This window comes from Taeniopygia guttata, chromosome 11 (genome assembly GCF_048771995.1).
Source record: "Taeniopygia guttata chromosome 11, bTaeGut7.mat, whole genome shotgun sequence".
In the NCBI taxonomy this organism is placed as follows: Eukaryota; Metazoa; Chordata; class Aves; order Passeriformes; family Estrildidae; genus Taeniopygia; species Taeniopygia guttata.
The window spans coordinates 16,938,636-16,956,594 of NC_133036.1; the positions used below are offsets into that span (position 1 = coordinate 16,938,636).

Below are 17,959 nucleotides of genomic sequence, written 5' to 3' on the forward strand. Positions count from 1 at the left end.
TCAGTTCTTGTTTGCTTTGTAGCATTGTTTTACTTGTGCAGTGAAAAGAAGAAATACTGTGGCAATGTGAGTGGCAGCTACACATAATGGAACGTGTGTTTATCCCTGTTTATATTTGCAGCATCAGGAGTGTTAATTAGAAGATTCTATCTCCTGTGCAGTCCTAGCTGCCATATGTAAATAAATGTTACCTAGTTTGAGGTGAGTTATCCCATGTGTAAACAAGCAAACCAGACTTGGTTCAAACTTTTTGATAATTCAAAAAATTATTCTTTCACTAAGACTTGATTTGTATGATTCCTTAATATTCTGCACAGTATTTGGACTGCATAATGGCAGTACTTCTGCCAGCAACCCTATGCATCTGTCTATCAAAAAATAACATTTCTGTAATTACAGGATGGGTGATGATGGGTACAGGGGAGGGAAATGCTGAGGGACAGCAGGAAGACAAACATAGCAACAAAATGCACAATCTACAGAAGTCAGAGGAATATTACAAAAATAAACAAAAACTTGTGGGAATTAGATCAGAGTAAGTATTTCTGTGGTAAATAGAAAGAATAGTTTAACTACAAAAAACACAGGAACTAAACAGAATTTTGTGTGCTTGCAAATGAAGAGAATTTCCACTAAAGCATCATTAGACTGTAGCCTCTGATAAATCTGAAACGCTGATGAGTTAAATTTGGTTTGTCACTGTTTGCCATTTGATTTTAATCAGTGTTTCTGTGAGTGCATGCAAAACCTGCCTTTTCAGGGGAAAGCTGAGACAGGCAGGCTCCCTGGATGTGGGGTTTGTGTGCACAGCCAAGGCAGAAATGGGGACTGGAACACACTGAAGAACCAGAAATTGCTTTTTTAATGAAGTGCCATATCTGGAGGGGAATATTAAAAGTTTTGGAGATGTGCCAGGAAAAGAAACTTCTTTCTGGTAAGAGTGTAATGTTGTGGGCTGAATTTGGGTTGATTCAGAGACTTTTTGCTTTAACTCTTCTGCTGTTTGTAGAACAATTAGAAAATTCTAGAGACATGAGGTGAACTGAATTAATGTTGAGAAAAGAATCTGTGACATCTCCAGAGGGATGATGGGGTGATTGTGCCCCTTGTACCCCCCAGTCCTTTGCTATCCAATTGACCCTTTCTGTTGGCTGCAAGGGGTGAATTTCCTGAGGATTCCCTGGAAGTTCCCAAGTGCTGCTGTTCTGTCAGGGATAAGTTAGATGCTCAATGGAACAAACATGGATAGAGACAAGGTTTATTTGTGCTGGATTTACTCAAGTTCATCAGCATAGAGAGAGCCAAGCTAGACCTGAAAAAGATTATAATTGAAGAAAAATGCTTAGCAAAGGCACAGCCCCTTACCAGCCCATTCAAGCAGGGAGCTGAGGCTTTTGGAAGATTGTTCTCTCCTGAGGGCTGACCTTGAGCTGAAGAGGTAACATGGCTCCTTTCTCATTTTCTCTGTATTTGCATGGCTATTAAAAAAAAAAAAAAACCTTCCTTTTTTTTCCTGTATCTTAAAGGCATTTTACTAATGTAATAAATAGAAAAGAAATATGTTAAATAAAAACATTTATTAGAGGACATAATTTTAAATATTTAATGATATAATTAAGTCTTATTAATGTAATGGTCTTTATTCTTCAGTTTAAAAATTCACAAGGTTAATTTCCCTTTCATCTTTATTATGTAATGTTTGCCAAAATTATTTGTTATATATTCTTATAAATATTTGATGAATATTCAAGATTTTAATTTAAATAAAAATATAGGTCATGTTTTACCATGGTGTTACTCCAGTGTTAAGCTGGAATTAGTGAAATTAGCACAGGAGTGAGTCAGGCCTTGCAATTCCTCCAGTTATTCCAGGGTTGGCTTCTTTGACTTGAGTGATCCATGGAAAACACACCTTTTACCACTCTGCACTTTTAAAGGCTTGCAAAGAAGCTGAGGGTCACCAAGCTGTGGATCAGTCACATCATTTCCATGTTGTCTTCTCTGGGGGACATTATTTGCATTATCTCTGTCTCAGGTACTTATTCACTTGATTTTACTGCATTTGACAATAAAAAGCACCTGTCAGCATTGGTAAATGAATTTAGAATATATTTCAGGAGGTATTTACTTGATTAATTAAATTACTGGCATTAAAACCAGTCGTTTTGAGTAACATGATTCTCCCTCTATATGCTCTGCCTGTTTAGGTCCTTATGAAGAAGGAAGGTCCTTCAGCATCGAGTCCTGTGCATTTAAATGATTGATATTCTCCTTCATTAGCAGTATTTCTTCCATATGCACAAGAAATATTTTAGGGGACATGGATGCTTTATTTTACCACAGCATTACGACTTTTTTTAAGATCAGTCTGCCAAACTACAATGTCAGCAGCTGCTGAAAAAAATCACTTTATGGGCAATATGCTGACTTACCTTCTTAATTAAATAAAAAAAAAAGAAAGAAAAAGCAGAACTCTCTGGAGAAAAATACTTTGAAATAAGCATATACTCCTAATCTGTCACTGCATTCAGAATGGAAAAACAAACAGCATTTGAGCTAGCAGCCAAATTTCAGCTTGTGCTGCTGTTAGATTTGCATGATGAGGTGTGCAAGAGTACCTTTCAGCCAGTTTCTTCAGGTGGCCCATGCTGAAACCTGGGCTTGTGCTGTTTTTGTGTTTGGGCTTGGGCTACTTTCCCTTCTGTTGGTAAGCACAGCTCCCTTTGGATCGCCTGCCTGCTGCAATTGTCACCTCTCACGGACCTGAGATCTGCTGTTCTCCTCCAGATAAGGAAGGCTCTTCATGGAGAGCTGGGCCAAACTGAAGGGGTTTATTGTCTTCAGGACAGAGGTGGCAGAATGCTGTCCATTTTTAAGGCATCCATTTTCCAGCAAGGAACTGACTGGCTCTGCCCTTTCCTCTGCTCTCCTGGTGCCCAGAGCAGGTGGATGCACTTGCTGCTGCTGTGAGAGCAGTCCACTCTTATCCCTGCACTGATGAGGGCTGAGCACAGCTGGGGAAGCTGACTCAAATCTGATGGAAATGAAGGCAGTTTATTTGCCCAGATCCCTGCCAAGACCTGTCTAACCCTGATGTATTTTAGCTTTCAATTATGAGAGCACCTATTCCAGCATTGTTTCTGGAATAACTCTCGCTGTTGTGCTGCTGGCAGCACGGTGCCTGGGTGCAGTGTGGCTGTTAAAACTGAGTATTATGTGTTAGAAAACCGTGTATTGGCAAAGTGTGCTGCTTTGTTCTGTCCTGCCTGCCTCCTATGGATGCTAAACTGCACCAGAACTGTGTGTTCTCTGCAGAATGCGTGAGGAACAGTCAAGGAACAAAAATTAACCTTCAGCAAAGCCAAGCTGGCAAACGGGAAGTAATCCTGTGGGCTTCTCTCAGCACCTCACTTGGAAACCACAACTCTGCCACCACAGCCCAGCTCAAAAGTAGTGATGATGACTCTTTCCACTTATAGGAAGTCCTACTGATTTTACAACTCATAAAAGATTCACTTCTCTCACCCTGTGTAGCATATCCCTATTATAGGCAACCATTTCATCTCTCCTGGGATCCACCCATCCCTCTTACCTCAGCTTTCAGAAGTCCATTAAAAATCTGCTTTGTTTGGAATATGCTTAGGCTTGCTGTTGTCTTGGAATTTTATGGTAAATCCTGCCTGAAACTGAATACTTGAGGTCAGAGCACAGTGAAATGAGGAATGGGGAAAAAACTCTTCAATGGTTCCCCCCAAAATGAACTCATTTGTGCAGTGGAGAAAGTTATGTGGGGAACTCAAGTGTTAAGTCTGCTTTTTAAATGCAGAGGAGCCCTTAGAAATAAGCTTAAATAAGTTAAACTTATCTAAAGTTTTTATAAAAACTTATTTATAAGTTAAATTCCCTCTTGCTTCCTCATAATTTTTCATTCTTTGCTCTTGGAGCTGCAGCTGGTAATTTTACCTCTCCACACTTTTACCTCCCCAGGTCTCGCTTCTCCTCTCACTGTTCTTTGGTGTCAGGCAGCTGCTGCACAGAACCTGCTCTCGCTGACAGACACAGCTGGATTTGTCCAGCCAGCTGATGTCAGAATTTTGAGGGAGAACATCAACATTACAAGACAGATGAGAACTCACAGAACTTGTTATCTGTGTCCCCTACTCATTATTTTATTTATATTCATATAGACTTGCCTGTTTTCTAAACTGCAGACAAAAAGTACTTTTAAAAGACCCTCGATGCATAATTAGGGGGTTTGTTGTTAATCTTGTTCTAGGGTCATGTTTTGTGGATGAATTTCCTTTTGCAGAGAGAAAACTGGTTTTCATTCTGATAACACTAAAACCGTTTGTACTTTCACATTTGCAAAATGCCCAAAAGAATTATTGGCCTTTATTTAACTTATACCTCTGAGAATAAAAATCTGACAGCAACAGGAGTGATTGGATTTTGCATGGAGGAGATAATTCATTTATAGCCACACAATTAATGCAGTGAACATTGAATTTCTCTTTCCTCTCGAAGAAAAGCAGTGTTACATATTACTTTGGGATTTAAGAGAGTAGCTGTTAGGAAAAAAAGAAGAAAAAAACTTATTTTAACCTGCTTAATTACTGCACACTAGAGGGCACTTGAGGTAGAGCAAATAATATTTGCACAGCTCCTGTGACTGAGCCAGCTCCTGGCACTCACAAGGCAGAGTGAAAACCCACAGTGAAAGATTAACTTCCCAAATTGCATCCTGTACAACTTGCACTAATGTACAAAAAAAACCCCAAAAAACGGTGGGATGCCTTGCTGGATATAATTTCCTTTTGTCTTTCTCCTAGTGTTTGATGTACTAAAGGAATAATTGTTTTTCTAACAGCCAACCTGACAGCAACTAGTCAAAATTGCAAACAGTGCCCGAGGAATAATAAAACCTGATAATGCATTGTTATTTTTATGCACTCCCTAATATCACTGGTGCAAAAGGTACACAAATTAGTAGTTGGGGGAGTTATCTTTTATAACCTCTGGAGAGTGGAAGTGGCTCAGGGCCAGTTGTGTTTTATAGTGCTAAATGAAGTGTTTGGGGATGGCAAAGGATGTGCTAAGGGCCCACGAGCCCAGGGTGGCTGCTGGGTTAAACTTCTGTTTCTGTCTGACAGAACAGACTTTTCCGTAGGCTGGAGGAGGAATTTGAATGGCTACTGGAATATGTTTGTCCAGTCAAAGCAAAAGTAACTCCAAAATCAATGCATCTGTTTCTCCTCACATCTCAAGTAACAAAGGGCTGGAGTTGGATTAGATGCTGTTCTCAGAAGGCCCAGACCCAAAACCAAGGATTTTTGCGTGGTTGAGAATCACTTCTGTCACTTATGGCTGCTGCTGCTCTTTCTTCACTGGGGCTTTCCAAGCTTTCTGTTCCAGTGTTGGATATTGAATTTTAACCATGTGTGATCTCTGAAGGAACCTGGCATTCCTTTGCAATCCCTCACTTCAGTCTCTCGGGGTTTCTAGCCTTGCCTGTTAAAATGTAAACACTAATTTCTTTCAGAGGGAAAAAAATTGAAACCAAGCCTACCCCAACCCTGTACCTTTATCTCAGAGGCTGCTTGTATAATTTTTTCTTGTTTTAATCTATAGGATCACTTGTAAGCATTATATATTGGGTTTTTTGGTTTTTTTTTTTTTTTTTTTTTGAAGTTACAGATGTCTTCAGTGACTTCCCAAACACAGGAGATCATTACTTTTCCTGATAACCAACTTGTGATAACTGTATGCAAGCAGGTTTTAAAGGTTGCAAGACAGTGATAAGAACCTATGTTCGAAAGGTAATTATGTCTGTGTGCTGGCACAGGGAGCTGATAAAAGTACATATTTTATTTAAAAATGTTCTGGACTTAAGATAAACCTTCTTGTTTCTTCTTATTTCATGGAATGTCAATTTTAGCATACAAAGAAAATTAAATTAAGGAATAATCCCTCATGTAATTTGAGCAAAAGGTGCCAATGATGCAGAATGAGTATTGTCTAAGAAAACAGCATTTAATGTGTTTAAAGCTTTAATGCAACAATGGCAGGTGATGCCACTAGTCCATAAACTTGCTTTAGTAACTTTCAAATCAGTTATTAATTTCTTATTACTTTGAAGTGGCATTTTAGTGGCAATCCCTGTAAGCAAAAGTAGCTTGCAGTAAAGTCATTTATCTTGATCAAGCAATTCACTCTGGACTCATTAATTGCATTTAATTTTGGATCAGGCCCCATTTCATGTATTAAAAACTGAAATCAGCTACTGATGCTGTGAGGGAAATATCTCACTGGTAGGTGATCTGATGGGAATAAAATGTGAATAGGAGGAATTAGCACAGTAGTTTCTTTCCTCCCCCCTCAAGCAGTGACTTTGGCATTTTTTTTTTAATGAGATAACCCCAAACACTGACTCCAGCAGTAACCCTGGCAAGGCTGTGCTGTGACTGAGATGCTCCTGAAGAGCTCATTTCAAGCCACTCCTACTGAACATTTTTATGCAGTAAGGTCTAAACACTCTGTCTTCAGGAAACAGTTGATTGCACTGCTGAGGAACAAAGAATTATAATCAACAACTGTTTTCACAAAAATGTGAAAGTGAGAAAAGATGGTGGAATTCCATTATGCCACATATTTTAGGTGACAGATACTTCCTGTCTATGTATGGGAAGTCACATCGGGGTTTTAATCAGTCTTACTCATAAAAGCAAAGCAATATAGAAGTAAATCTTCCAGTTCTCTTCCAAGATGAGGTTAATTTTTCCCCAATTCTCCTGTCACAACCAGTCAAAAAACCCAAACAAAAACAACCCCAAAAAACTAAAACCCACCTAAAAGAAAAAACAATCACAACCCCCCACAAAAGCCCAACCAACCAAAAAAAAAAAAAAAGTAACCAAAAGATAACACAAATCCAAGATGGAAAATAACCCCAAAATAACAAAACAAACAAGCAACCCATACCACAAGCCAATACATTTTGTAAATAGTCTGCTTTGTTGGTATTTTTCCCCCTGATCCCAAAATTTAATATGAAAAAGTGCATTCCAGTTTGATCCAGGGTGGGATTCAATCATATGCATTTTGCAGATTTCTTTCTTCAGTACAGTCATTAAACTAAATATCTTCATCCCATTGCAACTGGAGTCAGAGCTGCTTTTTGCTTAAAAAATGAAATGGCCATTTAGAAGATAGAGGAATAATCTTCCTTATGATATTTATTTAAGAGGAATCAGTTTTTAGCCAGCATATTCATCAGTGTAATGCAGTAGTGTGTGTATATATATATCTCACTCTGATAAATATCATTAAATCATTTCATCCTGGTAGGATGCAGAAAGTTGCAAATGTTCCTTTGCTATTCCAAGCTTATTTTTACGTTAATTTTAATCTATACAGTTCTTCCTGTCAAGATTTACTCCATCATCTGAAAGGCTTTCCAGCAGGGGAATCCATGGCTGGCATAATCCATTTTAACAAGACACTTACCATCCTCTCCCACAGCCTGAAGATGAAAGAGCACAGCTTTTGCCCTGATAATTTCCAATTGCAAGAAAGGTCACGTAGAACAAATGGCACAAGTCAAAGGTTGAAATCAAAACAAAAAACTCAACTTTTAAGCTGCTCTTGGAGGTACAGCCTCTACCATTAGCTTTCTTCCCACACACAACTGTGCTGCCTATTTAAAGCAAGGACATGAGGGTTCTCTTTTCAGGAACAACTTTTATTCTTGGTTGCTTCCTTTAGGTGTTTTTAATGGAAATTAAAACAAGGTGTGCAACCACTCTTACTGAACCTAAAAGAAGTCTGAAAACTGGCTTTTCCAAGTTCCCAGGAGTAAAATTCCCAGGAGTAAAGCCAGGTTGAGCATCCTCACACTTTCCTTGTGACAAGATCCGTATTTTCGCTGCTGGTGTTCAGTTGGTAGAAGGATGGGGGAGAAAAATACTCTTTGCCTCAGCAGAACCCCAGGTAAAAGGAAACCACATTTCTGATCTTATCTATTGCACTACCAAGTGTTTTGTATTTCCCTCAAGGCTCTCTGCCTGCTTCAAGTATTGTGTATTTTCATATCCATCCTCCTCCAAGCAATCCTCCCAGGCTCACAGCTCAGAAAGTAAGCGCTTGGGCTGAGGGAAACAAAGTGATAGCTAGATGTTTCTTCATTGACCTTGAAAAATGGCACATTCTGGGTGCATTTTGCTACATTCCCATGAGTCTGAGACTTTTCAGAAGGAGGATTTGAGCAAGCAGAAATGCACCTGTGATCTGCACTAGCTTGCATTTAGTCAAGATAAAGTCGAGCAGGTAAGAGCTACATATGGAGGGTCTCATGTGCTGTCTTACACATGTGCATGCAGCCATAGGATCAGCATGGAAATTAAGATTAATAATCATGGAACTAAATTATACGGTATTCTTACTGTATAGCAGAATATTAGGGGCCACTTTCTGCAATCCTAGGTAGATCTTCAACAGAGCAGCCATCTTATCTTTTGCTTAAGGTGGAGAGGTTTGCAGGTGCTCTGAAGGAGCTTCAGATGACCAGCCCTTTAAAACTAAAGTTGTGCAAGGAACCTGCTTGATTAATGTAGACCCGCACAGCACGTTCATTTCAACCACACCATCGTACTTGTCACGGAGAGTTGGAGAAGGATGGCATCGAGTGCAATTGAACTTCTCCAACAGCACCAGCTCAGTGTGGAACCAGCTTCCATTGGAAGAGTCCCTGCTTGCACCTGACCATGTCTGCACCTCGTGCTCTTCCCCCTTCCCTTCTGGCAACATCAGACTGGGAGGATTCAGAGCTAGGATGTATTATTACAACCGATACACTTAATCTGCTAACAGATAATCTGTGCAACATGGCCAGGAGAAAAACCCGATGGGTGAGGCAGGTGGGCAGGGATGGCAGTGGCCGGTCCCTCGCGGGTTGCTGGCCCCGCTGTTTGTCGGCCTCGGTCGGGACGAGCCCCCTCCGGCTCCGTGAAGCCCAAGGCAGGCGGCGATGCCCAGCGCTGCAGTCCCGGAGCCCGCACACAGTGCTCCGGCAGCCGGGGCTGTGCGGGATGCCGGCGGGTGCGGGATGCCGGCGCTGTGCGGGATGCGGGGGCTGGGCGGGATCAGGGCTGTGCCGGATGCCGGGGCTGTGCGGGATACTGGCTCTGTGCGGGATGCCGGCGCTGTGCGGGATGCCGGCGCTGTGCGGGATGCCGGGGCTGTGCGGGATGCCGGAGCTGTGCGGGATCGGCTCTGTGCGGGATGCCGGGGCTGTGCGGGATGCCGGCGCTGTGCGGGATGCCGGGGCTGGGCGGGATTGGCGCTGTGCGGGATGCCGGCGCTGTGCGGGATGCCGGCGGTGTGCGGGATGCCGGCGCTGTGCTCACACAGAGGATGCGGGGACGGGGCGGGGGTCAAGGACTCGCTGCGCGCTGCTGCCTCCCTGCAGCTCCGCTGCGCCCGAGGCCACCGAGGCTGCGGAGAGCCTCGAAGCGCCCGCAGCTCCCCGGGAAAAGCGTGCTGGGAAAAGCGTTTTTAAAGGATGCCCTCCGTGTGCCCAGGGCGCCCGCCCGCCGCGCTGTCGCACGGAGCCGAGCGGCTGCCCGCGGCCCGTCGGGTGCTGCCGCATCCAGCCCGCATCCCTCTCCCGAAGGACGGGCAGGGGGGCGGAGGGGGGCTCCTCCTCGCCGGCGCTCCGGGCACTTCCCAGCCCCGGCGGCCCCGCTCCGGGCCCGCCGCCCCCGCCCCGGCTCCGCCCGGTGCCCGGCCCCGCTCGGCTCCCTCCCTGCCCGCGTCCCTCCCTCCCGCCGCGTCCCTCCCTCCGGCGCTCCCGGCCGGCCGCAGGACATCCCCGGCGCGGAGCCGCGGCCCGGGCCCGGCAGGAGCGCGGGCAGCGAGCGGCGCCGCCGGCCCCGCAAAGTTGTGCGTGCGTCTGCCGGGGGGAAGGCGGGCAGCGGAGGGAGGGGGAAAACACCACCCCAAAGCGCTCCCACCGATTTCCCAGCGCTAGACCTGCCTCCGAGATCAGCCCAATAAGAGCTGCCAGGGGAGGCTCCCGGCTCACTTTTCCACATCGCTTCACACTTAGGTTTGGCAGGCAGGCACGGCAGCGCGCTCAGCCCGCAATTAGCGGATTTATTTGGAATATCCCTGCTTTCCTGGAGACGGGCGGCTGCCGCTGGCTCGTGCGAAGGGAGAAATTAAGAACTGCACGCCAGCATGCAGGCGCAGAGAGCCGGGAAGCCCAGCAACCAGCGGCTCCGCCAGCACCGGCAGCCTCGGAAAGCATGAGAAGAAAATCTGGAGCGCCCTGCCCGTTCCCGGGGACCGGCTGATGCTTTTTTACCTCATCCTTTCAATCCGCGCGTGAAGTGGCTGTGGGCGAGCGGCTCCCTTGCTCCTTGAAAGAGTGAGTATTCATTTTATTCAGACAATTTGTGGCTGCCTGCCTGGCAGAGGGCTCTCGCTCCGTGGGTTTCTGGCTGACTTGGGCTCTGTGTGCGTGCAAGGCGCGCTGGGCGAGCGCCTTCCTCGTCCGTAGGTGCGGTATTAGACTGAACTGGGGTCCCTCATTAAGTCGGATGTTTCCAAATTGCCGATCATGAAAATGTGGGATGCTTGTTAGTATTTTTTAATTATCATTATTATTCTCTCGGGAGAAGAAGTGGTGGTAATTGTATTTGTCTTCCCGTTTGTTGGTGTTTTTGGGGGGCAGGTCTATTTTCCCTTCCGTTCTACAACCCTCCCTTGAAGAGTCAGGAGGACTTTGGATCACAGAGGCTTGCTTCTAAGGCTGCCGAACCCGTTTCTTCTTCTTGTTTTCTTATTTAGTACAATAAGTCTCTGGGCTATTTCACTGTGTTGTGAATAGATGCAGGGCTGCATTCATGCATTGAAATAGACTGCCGTTTTCGTGCTGAGAATAAAAATCACCCACCAGCCAGATATGTAAATGAGGGAGGAGGAGGCTGGAAGAAGCTTGGGGGGGGGGGGAAATCCCCCCGATTTATTATCACCTTCCCTCACCGCAGAGCTTTGCACCCCCTAAGTAAGTAAATAAATAGGCATGGCTTCATAGCTTCCTTTCCTACTTTGAGAGAAATACCGCTCTGGAAAGCTGCGATGGGGATGAATTTGTAGCCATAACTAGCCAGAAGTCATCCCTGTCCCACAGGTTGTTTTCCTTCCCATCCTTTGGCTGACGAAACAGAGGATGCACGCAGCTGAAACTTGGGAGAGGGAGAAAGGCCCTTAGCCCCAGCCGCTGGTTTGCTGCCGGGGCTCCCGCAGCAGAAACGCAGGAGCCCGCGGCCCCCTGAAGCTGCTGTGCCGCTAAACGCTCCGTCTCCTCCGTGAGGAAGGCGAGGAGGAGCACATCCTTCTCTCGGCTCGGCTCCGGTCCGTGCTGGCCGCAGCATCCCCCGGGAGCCCCGAGCCCCGAGCAGCATCCCCCGGGAGCCCCGAGCAGCATCCCCCCGGAGCCCCGAGCAGCATCCCCCCGGAGCCCCGAGCAGCATCCCCCCGGAGCCCCGAGCAGCATCCCCCGGAGCCCCGAGCAGTCCCCGGGAGCCCCGAGCAGCATCCCCCGGAGCCCCGAGCAGCATCCCCCGGAGCCCCGAGCAGTCCCCGGGAGCCCCGAGCAGTCCCCGCTCGGCAGCGCCCGCGCCGGGCTGGCCCGGGAGGCGCCGGCGGCTCCGGCACGGGGCCCGGGGCAGCTGCGGGTGCCCAGCACAGAGGGGTTCAGTTCTCATCCTTGTCTGGGCTCTGCCTGCGCCACGGAGGTGGCACTGCTTATCACCGGCAGGAATTCCTTGGCGGCTCCTCGCCGTTCAATCGTGTCTGGAATTTGTCTCCGTTCACACAGTTCGCGTTTCGCAGCAGCCGAAACAGAGCGGACTCGATCCGAGCTGGCGTTGAACGGCGCTGCCAACAGGTATCGGACCGTGCCCGGCTCTCCTCCCTTTCAGACGGGCACAAACACTCTGTTCGTGCAAACGAGTCCGTCCCTTTTCTCGGAGGGGGGAATAACACTGCTACAGCTTTTCTACAGGCTGGCACCTGGGCACAGCCAAGCTGAGCGCACAGAGGCTCGCCCGCTGGGCGCTGGTATCGCGGACAGGTGTTTTTTGGGAGGTGCTGGTGGCAAGAACTCAAATAGCGACAACTGTTTATTGTTTCAAATGTAACGTGTCGGCGCCTAATGGCAGGGAAGTGAGCAGCTGCTCACTTCAGCTTCAATTAAAGAACAGAGCTGCTAACTACCAAAGCTATAGATAAAGAATCCTCTTCACTCATCCTCTTTTGGAAATTCTTCAAGAGTTTCTCTGCAACAAGGATAAAGGGAGATATGCAGTGCTCTTGTATGAGTGATATTTCCCCTCTATGTTCAATACTAGACTGCTGTGAACAAGAAGAGACTTCACAATAGTCTTCTCAGTATATATAAGTAAATAATAAAAAGATTCAGAGGAGTGGAAAATTACTCTCGTGTACATTTTACCTGTCTTAAACAAGATGATGAATCTTCTGGAAGAAGTTAGTATTTGGCATACCCGTGAAATTAGCAAATTTCACACCCATAAAATCTGATAGCATCAGAACCCAAAAGCTCTCTGTGGTGTTACCTCCCAGTCTAATAGTATGGATGGTTGTGACAGAAGAACCCTAGGAAGGGAAGTGATTATTACATGATATTTTCATCCTTTAAGCCTTATTGTTCCCCCTCAGTGCCTACAGAAGGAGCACAGCTTTCTGGTAGCTTCCTCCTAAGCTATTTATTAACTCCCTTCTTTTTCCAAACTTGCATCCTGGCTGTGGAGAACTTTGATTTCCATGCTTAGTTGTAAGCTGAGGGCCTTCAGTGCCCTTGGAGATTGAGGCATTTCATATAAATTAGTTCTTAAATTATCCAGGTGAGCAATTTGTTAACTGGGCAGGCTGCTAGCCAAGAAACTAACTTTGGACATTTTCTTCAATATTAAAAAATCAATACCACTCCGTATGCCTGCTTAACAAATGCAGTTGGTTTTAATAAGAAGTATGGCTGTATATGACAGCTACTCCTTTTATGCCTTTCCTTAAAAATAAACCAAGTTCTCATCTCTGTGAGGTGAGGTAGAATCCTCCTTAGATGAAGTCTCTCAGTGCTTTTTGAATGTTATTTAGTCATTCCCATCAGCTCCTGCTACTGAGGTCCAAAAAAGAGTTGTAAAGGGGAAGTAGTCCCACAATCAGATTTAAATTCACTTTTTTGCAAAATTTGTTCTCTTTTAAATTTTTGTCATTTGTGAGCCTCAAGATTTTTCCAATAACATTGCACCTTTATCAAATCAACTTAATCGATCCCGGGGCACTTTATTTGCACCAGTCTTAACATATGAGTCATTGTCTTCTCTGAAATAAATATCCTTCTCCCTTCTTCAGCATGTAGAACTATTTCAAGGGAGAACTCACAGTCAGCCATGGACATAAATTTAGGTCTGTTAGCCCCTGAAGCTCTTTTTCTTTCTGTTTCCTCTCATAGAGTTGCACAGTTCATCTTTTGAATCTTTGCTTAGGAAGACCATTCCCACAGACTTTAGCTGGGACTTTTCTGGACGTTTATTGAAAACAGGGGCCTGGACCCCTTCCACTTGACTCTTGGTACGCACAGATAATTTGATTTCCAAAACCTGAGGGGTGTTAAAGAGAGAAAAATACTGATTTCTGAGGGTATGGACAAGCAGGGATGTGAACGTGCCCTGTAATTTCTTGGAGCTGTGTATTTCCAAGTGATGATTGTGCATGTTTTGTGACAGAAAGCAACTGCTCATGCAGGTATTTTTATAAATCCCCCATACCTATCATATCTCAGCAGTATTCCTTTTCCATTTCAATATTATTAAAGCCTGACCTACTATTAATACAATTGTATGCTTGTAGTATACACTGAAGTGGTATCATAAGAGTCTTTCATCTATGAGTATAAAATAATAAAACCTAAATTCTTTCAGTGGGAGGCAAATGCTACGGCAATTTCAGCTTGGAGCATTTTAAGCATCATTGCTACCATAAGATCACATCAATAGAATTAAATTAGATCAAGGAAACTCAACATTTTTCTTAGTGTTGTTGCCATAGAAAACGTGGCTCACTTCAGAGCTTTCTGAACATAACCATTTCAGCAATAGACAGACAGAGAACAAAATAAAGTCAAATTTGAGATTACAAATACCCATTTATTTTCCTCTCCTTTGTTCTAGAATCTGTCCAGCATGTTTCTCATTTTGTCAACCACGTAAATTACATCAACTCGGTGGCATTTCAACTGCATGAATAAAATTTTGTTCCCAAAATACACTGGGTACTGATGGTTACCTGGAGCAGCAAGTGCAAGCTGAAAAGAAAAGATTTATCTGTGAACCAGTTCAGTTCCCAACAGATAGTCTTTTACCTGGAGCCAGACATTATAAAAATCTGATTTCCACCTGCCTTAGCCATGAGAGCGCCTTTATCCATGGGTAGGTTGCAGTGATAGCACTCACAGAACTGATCTGCCAAGGTGTTGATCATGATGTGTCTTGTGGATATCATTTGAAATTATTCCTCATGAGAATGATGAGCACCCTGGCTCTGATTTGAGATGAACAATGCCACTCCATCCCGGATCTGAGAAGGGAAAGCTCCCATGGGAAGTGTCTGCCGGATCCTGTGGCGCCCAAGCCCCAGCCAAGCTCACAGAGGCGTTTCTCAGTGTGTCTTTTCAACAGCTATGGAAGTTCAAAACATTATGAAAACAGTCTTGGCAGTCCCTACTTCACAGTTTCAGCTTTTGTGTACATTCACCCAAAGTGGCTTTTTCCAGGGAAGCAACGCTCAGCCTCGTTTGACAACTCCCATTTACACCACTTCCTTTGCAGCCACTGACGATCAGAATCATATGCACATATTTTATGTTTTATAAAAATATAAGACTTATATATTTGATACGTATTTATTATTTCAAAGCCCTAAATATGACAGCAAATGGAGTTCATGCACTCAAGAGGAAGTGCAATTCTCTAATTGAATTTTGCAACACTTCAGATGAGAATCTCTCTTATGGATTAAATGTAACAGCTATGATTGACTTTAAGTAACAGAGTATCAAAGCTTAATGTCACCGAAGTTTAGATCATGTCCATTCTGGCCTCTGACCTTTATTTTTGTGTGTTTCCCAAAGTTAGATAAAAACAAATGAATGGTGGGGGTCAAACCCCACTGAATCTCAATTTGGCAACTCCAGAAGAAGTTTTACATTGGAGAGTCCTAATTCTTTCCAAACAACTCATCTAAATTGATGGTAAAAGTGCCATCAAATTCAGTAATGCAAAATTAGAAACCTTCACTTCTAATTTCACATATCTCAGCAGAGACTTGAGGTTTCCTGAAGCCATACTTTATACAGTTAGAAAAGTCCAGGTATATTCAGAGTTTTCTTCTTTAAAATTTGTTAATACACACACACACGCTCATGCATATGCCTGGAGAGTTTATGTAGCTCCACTAAATCGTGATGTCCAGTCATCATTTATAATCTTCGTTTAATCAGAATACATGTCAGGAAAACATGGGTTTTTCCTTAAGTATTATATTTTGTTTAATTCTGTAGAGAATACACAATATTCATTAAACAAGGATGTGAAAATTCTATTGTACATATTTATGTATTTTAAAAAAGGCTGAAAAAGAAGCCCAGAAAGCAAGATATTTATGTCCCCCATTAATATTTAAAGATTTTTTTTTCCCAGGCAGTACAGGATAAGCACATCCCAGCTGCTGAAAGTCTCCCGATAAACAATGCCCCAGGCAGAGCACGGTTAACACCTCATTCTCAGTCGCAGGCCAATCTGTTTGCCTTTTTATGAGCTCTGCACGTTGAGCACAAGTTGCCTTTTGTCCCTTCTCTGGTGGCAGTGCCAGAGGTGCCAGATGTTGGAATTCACCTTCCGAGGAGGGAGCGAGGCTGTGCCAGCTGCGCTGCCCCGGCCCAGGGGTGCTCTGTGCAATGCGCTTCTGCTCCGGGCACGGGAAAACAGCAGCGAATAAAAATCACTTCAGATCGCTTCTTCCTCTCGCTATAGGATGAAAACAGTGCTGATGCAACTGGTTTTCTTCTGTTTAAGTTTTTGGAGCACTGTGGAAGCCTTTTCTTTCTCTCCGTTTTGAACCTGCATAATGAGATGATGTTCTGACACATATCAGTGGAGTGTCTGACTCCCAGAAACCCAAACCTTTCTTTTTGCCTAAGTATAAGAAGTTGAAAGGGAAGGTTGCAATTTCCTTTTGTTCCTCTGTAGAGCTAGAATAGCTGTATTGACATTTTAATACCTATGGCTTTAGTATCAGCTGTCATGAAGAAAAAAAAATAGAACCCCAACCCAATCAAACAAAAAACCCACCCAACCAACCAAAACCAAAATGACCTTAAAATATTTTAAACACTTATTTCATTAGGGAGGACATTTCACCTTCACCTGCAAACTTTGTAGCACATGCTGTCTCTTTGTCCTGTACCTGAGCATGTGTAGCACACTGGAAGTCCAGAGCACTGCACAAAGCAAGGAATAATAAAGAATAAAAATAGTTTGAAAGTTCTGACAACACCCTTGGTGTGTTTCTTTAAAAGCATTCTGGTTCCATAAAGTAGTGGCTGCTTCTGGAAAGATTGACAGCTTTATATACAAAAAGTCTGAGCCTTGACAGCTTTAAAGTTGCCCCATATTGATTTTACTATCAAAGACTAACAAAAAAAGAAATTCTATTGATACCAAGAGGAGTTGTACAAAAGGCATATCACTGGGTCGAGATACTCTTTTGTGGATTGGTTTTTTTAAGAAAGAATTACCTGATAGTAAATATTTGTCAAAAATTAGAAAAAAATATTTAGCTAGTCACATAAAAAAGACTTTGTAGATATGATAAAGGACCATGTTAAGCAGGTACAAAATAAGAAATAATTTATTATAATAATAATGGAGATATATTTCAGTGTGATGGGTGTTGTCATTTTCTCTCTATCCCAAAGCCTCAGTGAAGCTGTGACAGATAAGGACCTATATCCTAAAACAGCCTCATCTCCACTCCAGAACACCAAAAGATGTTTCCCAGTAAAGCAGCCAAGTAAGAGAAAGAAGGCAGAGGAATTTGTCTTAGAAAGGCTTTTCTAAACCTTTGTCTGTCTGCCTCTGTAACAGACCCCCTAAAACAGAAGTAACCTGCTTTTTGATAATGCTAATCTTCCAGATAGATTAATAAATCCTTCAGTAATTATTAGAACTCAAAGTGTTGAAGAAACTGTTGCATTTCTGTAGCTGCATGTCCATATTTTCCCAGTGCATGGATTCCCTCAGCTACATGTGATGCAGAGGTTAACAGTTTGCCTAAACCAGTCCTTTAGCATTTGACACAAGCTCAGGAACTCACTTAATAACCTAAAGAACTGTGCAGAAGTCTTTAAAGAGTAGCAGAGTATGACTAAGCTTAAAAAGATAAAGTGATGTGTCTTTGCTCACTGAATTACGCTGTGTGTGAGTAGAGTAGAACACCTAAGACAAAAGCAGGAGAAGGGTGGTTCCTGTTGCCATTGCTGCTGAAATAAATAATGCTTTAGGAACTTGCTTTTGATTTCCCAGGCAGCCATAAGTAAATTGCCAGGAGTAGTACATCAAAATGAACTCGGACAGCGGATTTGCACTCGGATTGGCAGGAAGCTCTGCCAGCACCAAGGATTTCGTGTAACATTTCCCAGCTCATTTCCCTCCCTGTGCAATTTCAGGTGCGTGGCCGAGGGAAAGGATGTGTGGATAATGCTTTAATGCTTTTCTGTGTTACAGCTAACTCCAGGTGATGTAACAGTCCCTTAAAATCACTGTTAGCGCAATCTGCTGCAGCTACCTGGGGTCATTCTGGTTGGCAGCAGTGCCTG

General features: G+C 44.0%; 1 protein-coding gene across 2 annotated transcripts in view; it reads left to right on the plus strand.

The window, feature by feature from the left end:
• Positions 1-9,849: 9,849 nt before the first annotated feature.
• CDH8 (cadherin 8) overlaps positions 9,850-17,959 on the plus strand; it is a 155,028-nt gene continuing 146,918 nt past the window's right edge. Inside the window, exon 1 of one of the 2 annotated variants that reach the window (XM_072934320.1) lies at positions 9,850-10,423. The gene's annotated coding sequence lies outside the window, so the exon portion shown is untranslated. The remainder of the gene's footprint in view (positions 10,424-17,959) is intronic. The other variant, XM_072934319.1, reaches the window with a different exon arrangement.